This window comes from Aotus nancymaae, unplaced genomic scaffold, assembly GCF_030222135.1.
Source record: "Aotus nancymaae isolate 86718 unplaced genomic scaffold, 86718_ANA_hifiasm-v0.15.2.pri h1tg000010l, whole genome shotgun sequence".
NCBI lineage: Eukaryota > Metazoa > Chordata > Mammalia > Primates > Aotidae > Aotus > Aotus nancymaae.
This window is the reverse complement of record NW_026988421.1, coordinates 78111441-78123544: the sequence shown is the minus strand read 5'-3', so window position 1 is coordinate 78123544 and position 12104 is coordinate 78111441. Positions and strand designations below refer to the sequence as shown.

At 53.3% G+C, this 12104-nt stretch overlaps 1 protein-coding gene across 3 annotated transcripts in view; it reads left to right on the top strand.

Annotated features, from left to right (window-relative positions):
• Positions 1-12104, top strand: part of GRID1 (glutamate ionotropic receptor delta type subunit 1) — a 793510-nt gene that overhangs the window by 23942 nt on the left and 757464 nt on the right. The window lies entirely within an intron of this gene.

Genomic DNA, 12104 nt, shown 5'->3' with positions numbered 1-12104 from the left:
TTGAAATATTCTTTTGTTCCATACACTGTAGATACAGATTTTTTTGTTAAATGATTTATTTTGTATAAAGAAACCCAGAAAATTAGCTGTGAGGTAGCTTAAGATGAGCACTGGGAGGTTCTGTTCTGTTAGAAGAAGGCGAACAAACCTCTGCAGAAAACCCAACCCTAATTCCTGAATGGAATTCTGAACATCTCGTCTCCAAAACAAGGTTTTAAGAGCACAAGTGATGGAGAGTGCTATCAGCAGAGAGAACATTCGTGTGGCTGAAAGGCTGCTGCATAAAGTCCTCTGTTGATCCTTCAGTGGGGATATTAGAAAGGAAATGTTCATTCATTTGTTCATTCATTTCCTGAGTGCCTACTGTGGACTGGCCCTAGCCTTGGGCATACACAGCAAGGAGGGCCAGGATCTTTATCTTTAAAGAGGCTGTGCTTTCCAGAGGAACAAACATTTATATTTATGACAGATCAGACCTTTCAATGGTCAGCTTTTCCCCGGAATGAGCTGCTGGGCTGGGGCTCACAGTGCACAGGGCTTGCCCACTGCTGGGGCTCCCTCAATGCTGAGGGCTACACTGCCGTGGAGGGGGTAGACCACCACCCGACTCAGGCGCTCCTGGGCAGGGAAGCAGCGTGGGCTCCCTAGGACTTCCTGGAGGGTGGGCTGGACTGGGCCAAACTTCCTGTTCTCTGGATGTCCCTCAGGCCTGCTCTCCTCACTCTGTCCTGGGGGCATGGCCAGAACGTGGGTCTCAGTCCCCCTTGGGTATCTAACAGGGCCCAGCCTTGGCCCAGCCAGCCCCTTAACTGGGTTGGGGTGTCCCAGTTAGGCCAGCCAAGTTGCCCAAAAGACTTCTGGGGCTTGAAAGACCTTGGGTGAGGACCTAGTGGTGTGTGTGTGTACTGGGAAAGAAGCTGGGGTTCACCTTATTTCCACCCCACCTCTTCCTTGGTTCTCTGGACCTGGGGTTGAGGCATCACTGGGACCGGGACTTGGACCTGCTGGCTGGTCCAGCACTGCTGTGTGGCCTTTGTGAGCTATGACCCTCTCTGGTTTCTGACACCATCTGTGTGCAGCAATGCCTGCAGCATGAGGGCCGTGTGACCTGCCTGTTCCAGCATTCCCCTCTCGTCCCTGCTCCTGGACACATGGGGCACTGGGTTTGGAGCCCCCATCAACTGAGGGTTCCTGAACAGTGTGGGGAGTCTCTGCAAAAGCTCAGGAGTAAGCAGAGGTGGGTGAGGCTCGGAAGGTCACACCAGCCACTCAGTTGGAGAGGCCCAGGGTGACTCTTCTTTAAAAGCCCTCAGATGAGAACCTCAAGTTCAGAACCCATTTCCCATCTCATGATAGAACTTCTAGAATTAGTGCCCTAAAATCCAGATCCCCGGGCTGGGCTTGGAAACTCTGGCAGAAAATCCAAGGCAAAGATACTCCCTGGAAAGCTCCTGAGGCCAGATCCCTAAATTGGGGCTCCACGGACTAAGAACTGCAGGCACACAGCTGTTGAGCCTGGAAACCCCATTTGGAAGCCACCTGGCCCAGGTCCTTTGAGCTCATGGCCTCTCTCTGGGCAGGCAGGGCTGGGAAGAGGGGCAGGGCTGTGTGTCCACGCCATTGCTCGAGGCACCAACTCCACAGATGTAAATGCCAGGCTCATGGCAAGAGACCACATGCTTTGAAATGTAGCTGTCGTTTTGGGACACATGTTCTTTCAGTGCGTCTGTTATTTACAACTGGTGAGGAGGGCCTAGCCTGGGAGCTACAGGAGAGGGAATTCTCGGGCTGAGGGAAGGCCATGGCTGGGAGCCCTGCGGGGGAGGCTGCCCACCCTCACCGGCCGACAAAAAGCCACCTTTAAGGTCCTAGGTTAAGGTTAAGCATTTCCCTGAGAGGCCCCTTCTGGAAACATGTGTGAGGGATGGGCACCGTGTGAGCACCCAGGTCCCAGGACCTCATCCCAGTGTCATCTTCTCCCTCCTCTGGGACTGTTCAGTGGGCAGTGCAGGCCTGGGGGCATCCAGAGCTCAGTGTTGGTGGTAGGATTTTCTTACTATCTCTAGAAGCTTCCTGCTCCCTTTGTTTTTGCGTTTTGGGGGACCACATCGAAAGGATGGACCTGGGGGATCAGGGACAGTCCCTAGAGCAGGGGGTTTCTTAAATGAAGCCTGAACAATAAGGAGGAGGGAGGATACACAGCACATGCAAAGGCCAGAGGCCAAAGAACAAGTGCCCAGGAGGAGGTGATGACAGAAGGGTGTGTAGGTGTCGGGGAAGGCAGAGCTCCCTCTGAGAGTCAGGGGATTGCAGTAGCTGGCCTGGATCTGTCTGCTTTAGGGACTGGACAGAGAGGCCCAGTGTCAAGAGGGCCAGGGTTGGGGGCTGCCTGTGGTCCTTGACTAGGAGGAGGCCTGAGCTGGAGTAGGCTCTGGAGAGGCAGAGTGAAGGCCTTTCTCTTCTTTTGATACCCTCCAGCTGTTCCTCTGGGGCCACCACTTCCAGGCAGCCTCCTGCTCCCGTCCTCATCCAGTTGCTCTGCTCTGTCTTTGTAGACCCTGGCTGCCATGGGGGCTTCAGCAGGCAGGACCATCAGGCCTCCTTTTTTCTTCTTCCCTCCTCTCCTTCTTTCCTTCCTCTCTTTCTAGTTTTTGGTTTTATCAGTTATTCATTCAGATAGTTTCAGGAGCCCATGACTTCCACAAGGTCTAGAAAAACAGGAACTCCCCTCCCCTGCCTTCCTCCCCTAGAGCCCGCCATGCCCCTGGGGTACTCCCCTGCAGGGTGCCCAAGTGCGTGCTCGGCCCCACCCCTTGATGTTCCCCCAGTGGACATCTGTATTGGCGTCTCGCCTCGGAGGAGGGGACTCTTGGGCTCTCCCTCCATCTGTGCCCTGCATCCTGGCCTCTGGGTGGCGGGTCATGACGGTGCTCTGCACTCTGGTCAGATCAGTGGTGCACATTTTCTGCATTAGACCTGTGTCACATTAGGCCTAACACAGCACAGCCCAGTTAGGGAAGCCTTGCCTTCGCCTTTCCTGTCCCACATTTTGGTTTCCCTGGAGTTTCTGACTGACTTTTTGGTGATTCGGGGCTTTGCTTGCTAAGAATCTCTTGCTATTTCATCCCCACACTCTCAGCTGGGTGTCTGAGTGCCCCCTTGCTCTGATCCTCACTCTGCTCCTCCTGGGGTTTCCATTCTACTGCTTGGCTGCTTGACCTTCTCCCCGAGCCTCCTAACTGCAGGGGGCACTCTCCATCATCCATCTGTGAGGCTCATTCTGTGCTCCTCCAGTCCCTGCTCGGAAGTCTCCACCTCTGTGAGTTCTTCCCTGGGACCCATGCAGAATTTCACCCTGCTTCCCACCCCACCACCGGCCCTCCTGCCCTCCAGGCACTACCTGTCTTTCTCCATAGTTCTCATCACCTTCTAACAGGACACTTGGCTGGACGATGAATTACCCTTGTTGTTGCTCATTCACCCCTATCCGAAGTGGAAGCTTTAGGAGGGCAGGGATTGCTGTGTTTTGGGTCCTCATCTCTAGCACTGTGCCTGGCACACAGCAGGTGTTCCATCAATGCAGGTTGCATGGAGGACTGAATACCTCTGAACTGGCTGCCAGACCCCAGATCTTGACATCTCCTCCTGAGGTGACTGATCTGCTGACTCCCAGCCTCCCCACTCTGCTCGTTCCCTCCTTTGCTGTCGCAGATCCTCGGCAAGGTGCAGTTGGCCTTCTCATTGCCCATGAGGCTGCTCACATGGCCATCCCTGAGGGCCGGCTCTAGGTCCTCCTCTTCAGCGGGAGGCAAAGGCTGAGCTTTCTTCCTCAGTGTGCGTCTTGCAGTGTGGTTCTGCCGGCCTAGCTCAGCCGTGGGCGCAGTAGGAACTATAACACCCCTGAGAGCTGCAAGTTAATTAGTGTAGATGCAGCCAGCACTGGGTAATCACCGAATCCACTCCACATAAGCAGGGCTGTGTCAACCCCCAGCCTTCCTGCATGGGACTTTGAGGTGCCCTGGCCTGGCATCTGCCAGGCTTGGCGGCTTCTTTTACCCCACGCCTCCTCCTCCTCCTCCTCCCCTGCCTTCCCCTGCAGCTCAGATGTTTCTCTGGAGTGCAGGATTCCTGGGAGGCTCCTAGGAGATGTCCATGTGTGGCAGGTCAGAGAGCATTTGTTCACTTCACAGATGTTCGCTGCTGTCTTGTTTGGGCCAGGTACCAGGCACTGTGTTGAGTGCTGGGGTGGGGGATGGACATGGCACATGGGGCTTGCCTTTGAATGGAGAGAGGAGGTGACGGACAGCACTTTGCAGGCAGATCAGCTGGCTCAGAACCCCAGCTCTGCCACTGACTAGTTTTTGACCTTGAATGACTTACTGAAGCTCCCTGAGTTTCACTTTCCTCATCTATAAAATGGGGATAAGCATAGGCCCTGCCACTCAGGGTACTTGTGTGAATTAAAATGGGAGCCAGGCACGGTGGCTCACATCTGTAATCCCAGCAATTTGGGAGGCCAAGGTGGGTGGATCACTTGAGGTCAGGAGTTCAAGATCAGCCTGGCCAGCATGGCGAAACCCTGCCTCTACTAAAAACACAGAAATTAGCTAGGTGTGGTGGCGTGCACCTGTAATCTCAGCTGCTCTGGAGGCTGAGGCAAGAGAATTGCTTGAACCTGGGAGGTGGCAGTTACAGTGAGCCAAGATCACGGCATTGCACTCCCACCTGGGTGACAGCAAGACTCTGTCTCAAAAAATAAAATACAATAATTAGTGGGTAGCAAGCACGTGGCAAGCATCCACTATGTACAGGGCATATGAGGAATGCAGAGGTGACTCTCACTTGGCCTTAGAGTTCTAGCAGCTCACAATGGGAGAGGATGAGGGAAGGAGGGCAAGGTGAGAACTGGGCTGGACAAAGTAGTAAGGAAGAAGGACAGAGTTGAGTGGTCCTGGGGCCAGCCAGAGCCTGGAGGGTCCCTCCTGACAGGGACACCTGTTGTGCTGGACTTTGAGAGTTGAGTTGGGCTTGAAAAAGGAGATCATGTGAAGTGCCCCTGTGGGTGTTGGGGCATGATTATGGTGCTGTCATGGTGTGGGTCCTCCTAGGGGGCTGGTACTGTGGACTCTTAGATGGGAGGGACCAGCAAGTTTCACAAATGAATTCCAGCTGTGGCTTCTTCAGTTGTACGGGACAAGGATCCAACTCACCCTGGCCTTTGCCAAAAGGGGGTTCAGGGCAGGCTGGATCCTGGGCTGTGAAATATCTCTTTGTAGCTCTGCTTGACTTCATTTTATGCAGGCTCCTTCCATGTCATCCACTCTTCCTGCTTAGTATTATTAGTAGAGACAGGGTTTCATCTCTGCTAATGGCAGAGAAGAGACCACATTCCCTTTCCACTCTAGGGAGAGGTCCTCAGAGGACTCTGATTGGCCCACCCTGGGCTGTCTGCCCCTTACAGGATGGTGTCCCTGTGGGAAGGCCCTGGCTGCAGACTTCTTAGCACACAAGGTTAAGGATCAGAGCTTCCCAGCTCCTGCGTGGGATGGCACAGCTGCACTCCCAGGCAGCGTCTGGTTCTGTCTGGCCCACATTCAGGTTGGAGGGGCCTGTGGGATGGTGAAGGGTCTCCCTTAGAGAGGATGTGCTGCGTTCCTGCTTGCTGGCTTGTGATTAGTTAGTGTTGGTCGATCAGTTGGTCAGATAGAGAGTGGTCCAGGCGGTCGGCAGGGTTGTGTGTCAGGGTCTTTCTAGAAATGCTTACAGATGAGTGGGCGACGCTTACATAAAATAACACAACTGTCAGAAACAATTTATAGTCATGTTCCCATGGAGCCAGGTCTGGTTATGACTCTGCGTGTTGCCTGCTTGGGCTCTGGAAGAGTCCCCGAGCCCAGGGTGTCACTGCTGCAGGAGCACTGACATTCTTGGAGGGCCCTACTCCCAGACTTCTGTTTCCTGGATATCACAGTTCTTCCATTCCGTCATGAAATCCTGTCCAGTTCCTAAGTGTGTGCTTGGCCAGGGGCTGGGGTTTACAGTGGAGACCAGCCTTTTGCCTCTGCCTCTGCCATTGTGCACCCCATTAGTGTTTCCATGTGTTATTATGTACATTTATTGCAAACACTGTGAAAAAAATCTCCTTCTTATTGGACAAGTAAGTGTAATGCTCAGACTCCTGGGAGGGCAACCTAGGGCTGTCTGTGATAGACACAGCCTTCAGAAAGGTGGAGCAGACCAGGCGTGGTGGCTCACACCTGTAATCCCAGCACTTTGGGAGGCCGAGGTGGGCAGATCACAAGGCCAGGAGATCGAGACCATCCTGGCTAACGTGGTGAAACCCCATCTCTATGAAAAATACAAAAAATTAGCCTGGCGTTGTGGCACATGCCTGTAGTCATAGCTATTTGAGGCTGAGGCAGGAGAATTGCTTGAACCTGGGAGGTGGAGGTTGCAGTGAGCCAGGATCGTGCCACTGCACTCCAGCCTGGGTGACAGAGAGAGATTCTGTCTCAAAAAAACAAAAAGAAAGGTGGAGCAGCCGCTGTCCCTGTGGGACATGGCTCCTGTCTTCAATGTTTGGGATCAACAGGTGTGATGTTAATGTGACTCCTGGATTTCCACCCCTTCACTAGCTGCTGAGGCCCCGTGGAAACCATGCTCAGCTGGACTGGGGTGGGAGGGTCCCTCTAAGGGTTTACCCTGTGTTGGGACCAGGCCAGGTGCCTCCAGTCCCTTCACAGTCTAGCCAGTTGTGGGGAGGGTTAGAGAAGGGTCCTTTCATGAGCTTTAGAGAAGTGGCCATGGGAAGTGTAAGGAGTTTGAAAGAGTCAGATAGTTCCAGAGTGTTGTCCCAGCTCTCCCCTGCATGGCCATTGGCTGGGCACCTCTTCATGTAGCTCCCAACCGATTGTCAAGGGCCTGCTGTGTGGAGGTCTCCGTGCTGGGTGCAGGGGAGATAGCAGTGAATGAGAGAGACCTCATGAGTGTGTTTCTTCATATCTAATATAGGGACAGCAACGGCCACTTTCCAGGCTGGGAAAGAATAGAACAGTATGTCCCAGATTGAATTCTGCACAACTGATTCTACTGAATATTGTGGGAGGAAACAGGCTCTGTGGCGGAATACATATGACCCAGCTAGATGCTTCTCTTGGCGACATCACCACATACATCAGCATATTTAAGGCTCTGAGAAGTCCTGCAGGAAAGAAGCCCGTTAACTCTTGGGAACTCCGCATTTGCAGGCTCAGTGGAACATGGAACTTTATTTGGCAGAGCACCTATTAACATCCCGTGTAATTAGTACTTTGCAAAACCCATTTTGGAAATGCCAAGGCAGCATATGTAAAATACCCCACAGAGTGCCCAGAGCCTGGGAAGTACTCAATAACTGTGAGTCTTTCCCCCACTTGGCGTCCTGGAGGAGGCAGAGGGATAAGGCAGCCCTGGCTGGCTGCAAATCAGCTTGGAGGAGCTGACAGTAGCTAACACTCTGGTTTTAATGGTTATAGCAATGAAAGTCTAAGTGAGTTTAATTTTAAAAGGCAAGGAGTGATTTCCCCCATGATCTGCCAAAATGGGACTTCATAAATATTACAGCAGGATGTGCTAGGTGGTGGGCACATCTCCTGGTTGAGCAAAATCTCTGCAAAGCACCATGCAGCAACAAACGGCTTCTTCCAAACCACACTCCTATTCTTGTTTAGCAGGACCTGCCACTTGACAGAGTTACCTGCCAGCACCACCAGCTGGCCCAGAGATGGCAGCGGATTTCACAGGCCTGCCTGTGTTCTGGAAATGGAGAGGGACTGAGGCTGTGGGAGGGCTCTGCAGACCCAGCCACATCCTCAGCCTCCCAACCATGTCCATTATCAGGGAGCCTCGGTTTCCTCCTCTGGAACATGGGGGCCATTATGTCTAGCATTGTGTGTACCTTGAAGTAAGGACTGCATCTTTCTTCCCTGTGTCCCCAGAACCCAGCACAGATGAAAATCAGAATTGGGTTTTGAAGGACGAATAGGAGTTTCTTATGCAGACAGTAGAAGAAGGGCATTTAGACAGCCCTAAATGCCCTTCTTCTACTCCAGGTATAAAGGTGTGGAGGCCTGAAAAAGTCTGACATGTGACACGAACCGTAACCAGGCAAGGAGTGTTAGTTATAACTGTGCAATAACAGAAAATCCTTTTCACTTGGGTTGCTTAGGGCAACCTTGGAGATCTGCTTTCTGTGCCAGAAGAGACACCTGGAAGGAAAGCATGGTGCATGCAAAGACAAAGGCCATCCCCACCCCCATCCACTCTGGGAACTGCTTCACTTCATCAAGACAGCCAGCAGCAGCAGTAAATGAGGGAGATGGAACGTGTTATTTTAATTATATACTCTCACCACCTAATTATAATTTTAATTGATATGTGAGCAGGTGCTATGCTCTTCAAAGCGGTTTAAGGCAGGCACATTCCCTGGAAAAGGAGCACAGGTTGTTCTATTCATTAGTCAAGCAGATGGATAGGCCAGGGGACCAGGGGGCCAGGTTGGGGGAGGCAGCTTTTGCCCTGAATGATGTAGGTGGTGAGGAGCTTCCCCTGGCCAGGCAGAGCACAGCTTGAGGGAAGAGGAGAGGAGGGAGGGGGTGGCGGCTGGCATCCAGCGCTGGTGGGTTGATTCATTTATTCATTCAGCTATGCAGTTGACCCTTGAACAACATTGGTCTGAACTGCGTGGGTCCATTTACATGAGGATTTTCTTTCTTCTCTCCCAACCCTGAGACAGCATAACCGGCCCCTCCACTTCCTCCTCCTCAGCCCACTCAATGTGAAGACAACAAGAATGACGACTTTATGATAATCCACTTCCACTTAATGAATAGTAAATATACTTTCTTTCTTATGTCTCTTTTCTCTAGTTTCTTGTAAGAATACAGTATTTAATACATTTAACCTGCACAACTATGTGTTAATAGACTATGTTATCAGTAAGGTTTCTGGTCAACAGTGGGCTATTAGTAGTTAATTTTTTGGGGAGTCAAAAGTTGTACTCCAATTTTTTACTGCACGAGGGGCCAGCACCCCAATGTCTCATTGTTCAGGGGTCAACTGTACTTTCAACAAACATTTGTTGACAGCTTGCTGCAAGACAGGCTCTCTGCTATATGCAGGGGATTCCAGGATGGCTCCAGCACAATTTCCCTCAAAATGCTCCCAGTCTAGTGGGGAAAGCATAGATGTGGAAACAAATCATTATAGTTCATGGAATAAATGGGAAATTGTCCTAGAAGCGGCATAGACTGGTGTGAAAGTTCTGCTCTCTAGCGAAGTCAGGGAAGGCTTTCTGAAAGACACTAGTTGGGGTTTTGAAGTGTGAATAGGAGTTAACTAGTTTGCCTAAGATGAGGGATAAGAGATAGTGGTGGAAGATGGCATCCTAAGCAGAGATGGGAAGCTTCTGTCTGTGGGGTGTGCAGGGAGTGCGTGGTGGTTTGCTGGAGCACTGGTCTGATGGAAGATCTGATAGGAGATGAGGCTGGAGGTTTGAGTGGTAGATGGATCTCCCAAGAGCAGGAGCTGGACCTCATGCTGACAGCAGAGAGGAACTGGGAAGGATTTGAAGCTGGGGGTGATGTGATGGGTTTGTGTTTCTGGGAGGCCACCCTGGTGGAAGGTGGGATGGACAGGCTGATAGTGCAATGAGGTGAAGAAGTGAGGAGGGGCTGTATGAAGATCAGAGCAGGAGCTTGGAGGTTGGTTCTGGGTATTGGAGTGAGGGAAGGGGAAGGTCAAGGTGAAGATCAAGTCCCTACTTGGGCCTCAGGGAGGCCATCTTTGAGATGAGGAGTAAGGGGGGAGCAGGGGAAGATGTGAGCTCAGTGTAGAGCATGGAGTTTGGGGTACTTGGGGGACCTGAGTGAGGCATTGGGAGGAGAGGGCTGTGTTGGAGGCACCACTTTGGGAGTCACTGTGGGAAGGCAGGGAAGGAAGCCCCAACGAGGGTGAGGCAGGGGCCTGAGACACGGTGTCAGTTCCAGGGAGCTGAGTCGAGTGGGATTTTGGCTTTTAGGTGACTTACTGGGGGCAACACTGGGATCTATACGTGGGGAAGGGAGGGAAGGGAGTCAGGGCAGGCAGGACACAGGCTGAGGGGTGAGGCCATCCCAGGGGCAGCCCCGGTAGACCTCTAGGAACTCTGAGGCTGAGTGGCCCTTCAGAGGCATTCTGAACTGTGGGGAGAGGGTTGGACCCTTCATACCACATGCCTCTCAATCCTAGGGGTCCATCTAGAATTCTCCTGTAGGAATGGATCCTCTCCCTCTCCAGGGGCCATTCTTGCCCTCCCCTTCACCATCCTGGGACAGCCCCTTCTCCAGCAGGAAGTCAGCCTGGATTCTGGAGGGGTGAGGGAGGGGCTGTGAGGAAGCCAATCCAGCCATGGGGGTGGGGAGACCAGGGACAGCCCCTCTGGGCCCCACCCTGCCAATGGCCAGCTGCATGACTTCGGGGAAGTCACCCCTGGCCTGGACTCCGGGCTTCCCGTCTCTAAAATGAATCGTCTCCCATTGGCAGATACTGTGGTGTTGCGGTCATGCCCTGAGCCCTGCAGCCTCTGTCTGGTCTGTTCTGAATGTCAGTTTCTGCTTTCTGTGTCGTTCCTGTCCAGCAGGATGGCCAGTGTCTCAGGCAGTAAGCCAGTGTCTGATGCATCTCTGCTCACCACGCAGCACCCAGTCTGACCTGGCAGAGACAGTGACTGGACGCTCTTCGCTGGAGAATAGAATAGACAGTGGCTTTGCTTTTACTGAATGTTTGTTCTGTGCCAGGCCAGTTTCTAGCTGCAGGCATGTATTTCTCAGGGCAACTTGTCTGCAGATGAGGAAACAGAAACTCAGAGACTTGGTACCTGCCCCAGGGACCAGAACTGGATTAGAAGTGACCGCTGAGCTGAGGACCCAGGCTTGGTGATCCTGAAGTCTGCACTCTCTGTTTTTCCTGCTCCTGGGGTCCCCAGGCAGTGTTTTGGGGAAACTAGGAGTCTCTGCTCCTCCAGCCCTGTCCCATGGGGGTACTGGTGGAATGTCTGGCACTGTGTTGACTCCAGCCCTCCAGCTTCCAGTGGGGTTGTAGACACTTTATACACCTTGTGGAGAGGGTAGGGGTATCATCATGGTGACTGAGCCCACACCCTGCCCTGGGCCACCCCTCCTGGCTGCACAGGGAGCTGCTCAGGCTCAGCAGGTAGTGGCCTCCCTGGGTAGTGATGGGGGGGCTCTGCAGACTGGGAGGCCCTGTCAGGGTGGCTCTGTGGATCCCCTGCCCTAGTCAGGACTGTCCAGCATGGGAGTCTGAGGCTGAAATGCCCGGTGAGAACAGAGGAACCACTTAAAGAGGCTGCAGTGCTCTGGGCAGCTGGCAGAGAGGTGAGGGGGGCAGGAAAGGTGGAGTTAGCAACACATCCTGTGAGCCAGGCCAAGCCAGCAGCTCTGCATGGGTGACAGTGATCAGCGATGCACTTCCAGAGCCCTCCTGCATGTGCTGGCCTTGCCACAGCCTCCCCGGATTGTTTACGGCAGGTCCCTGGCTGGCCCTCCTCTCACGGTGTTCCTGGGGAGGCCTGGAGCATGCAGCCTGCCCTTCCTCTTCCTTCCTTGCCCACTAGTCCTGCCCTCCAGGCCCTCCTGCCCCTTGGCTGTGGGACCTTGCTGTGGTCCCCCAGCCCTCTGAGACTCAGATCCTGCAAGGTAACGTGAGTGTGATGAGCCATCACCCACCAGGGCGGGTGTACCAGGTCTGTGGGTGTGGCCATGTGCGGCGGGCTTCTTGGACATTCTGCTCCCATCTTATGAGGCTTATATTTGCCAGGAGACTGACTTCCCTCTGCATCTGGCCTCACCTGGGCTTTGCTGTGGGCCACACCAGGATTAATTTCCAGCTTCTCCTCTTCTGGGCTACGTGGCCTCACACAAGGTATCGACCTTGATGGCGGTCTCCTCCTGTGGCTGGGGCAAGAACGGGGTGAGATGCTGTTCTCGATGCTTGATCAGGGCTGGGAAATGGTCACAGCCACCATTGTGACTGTGCAGTCTCCAGGGGTCAGCTCTTGGACATTTGTC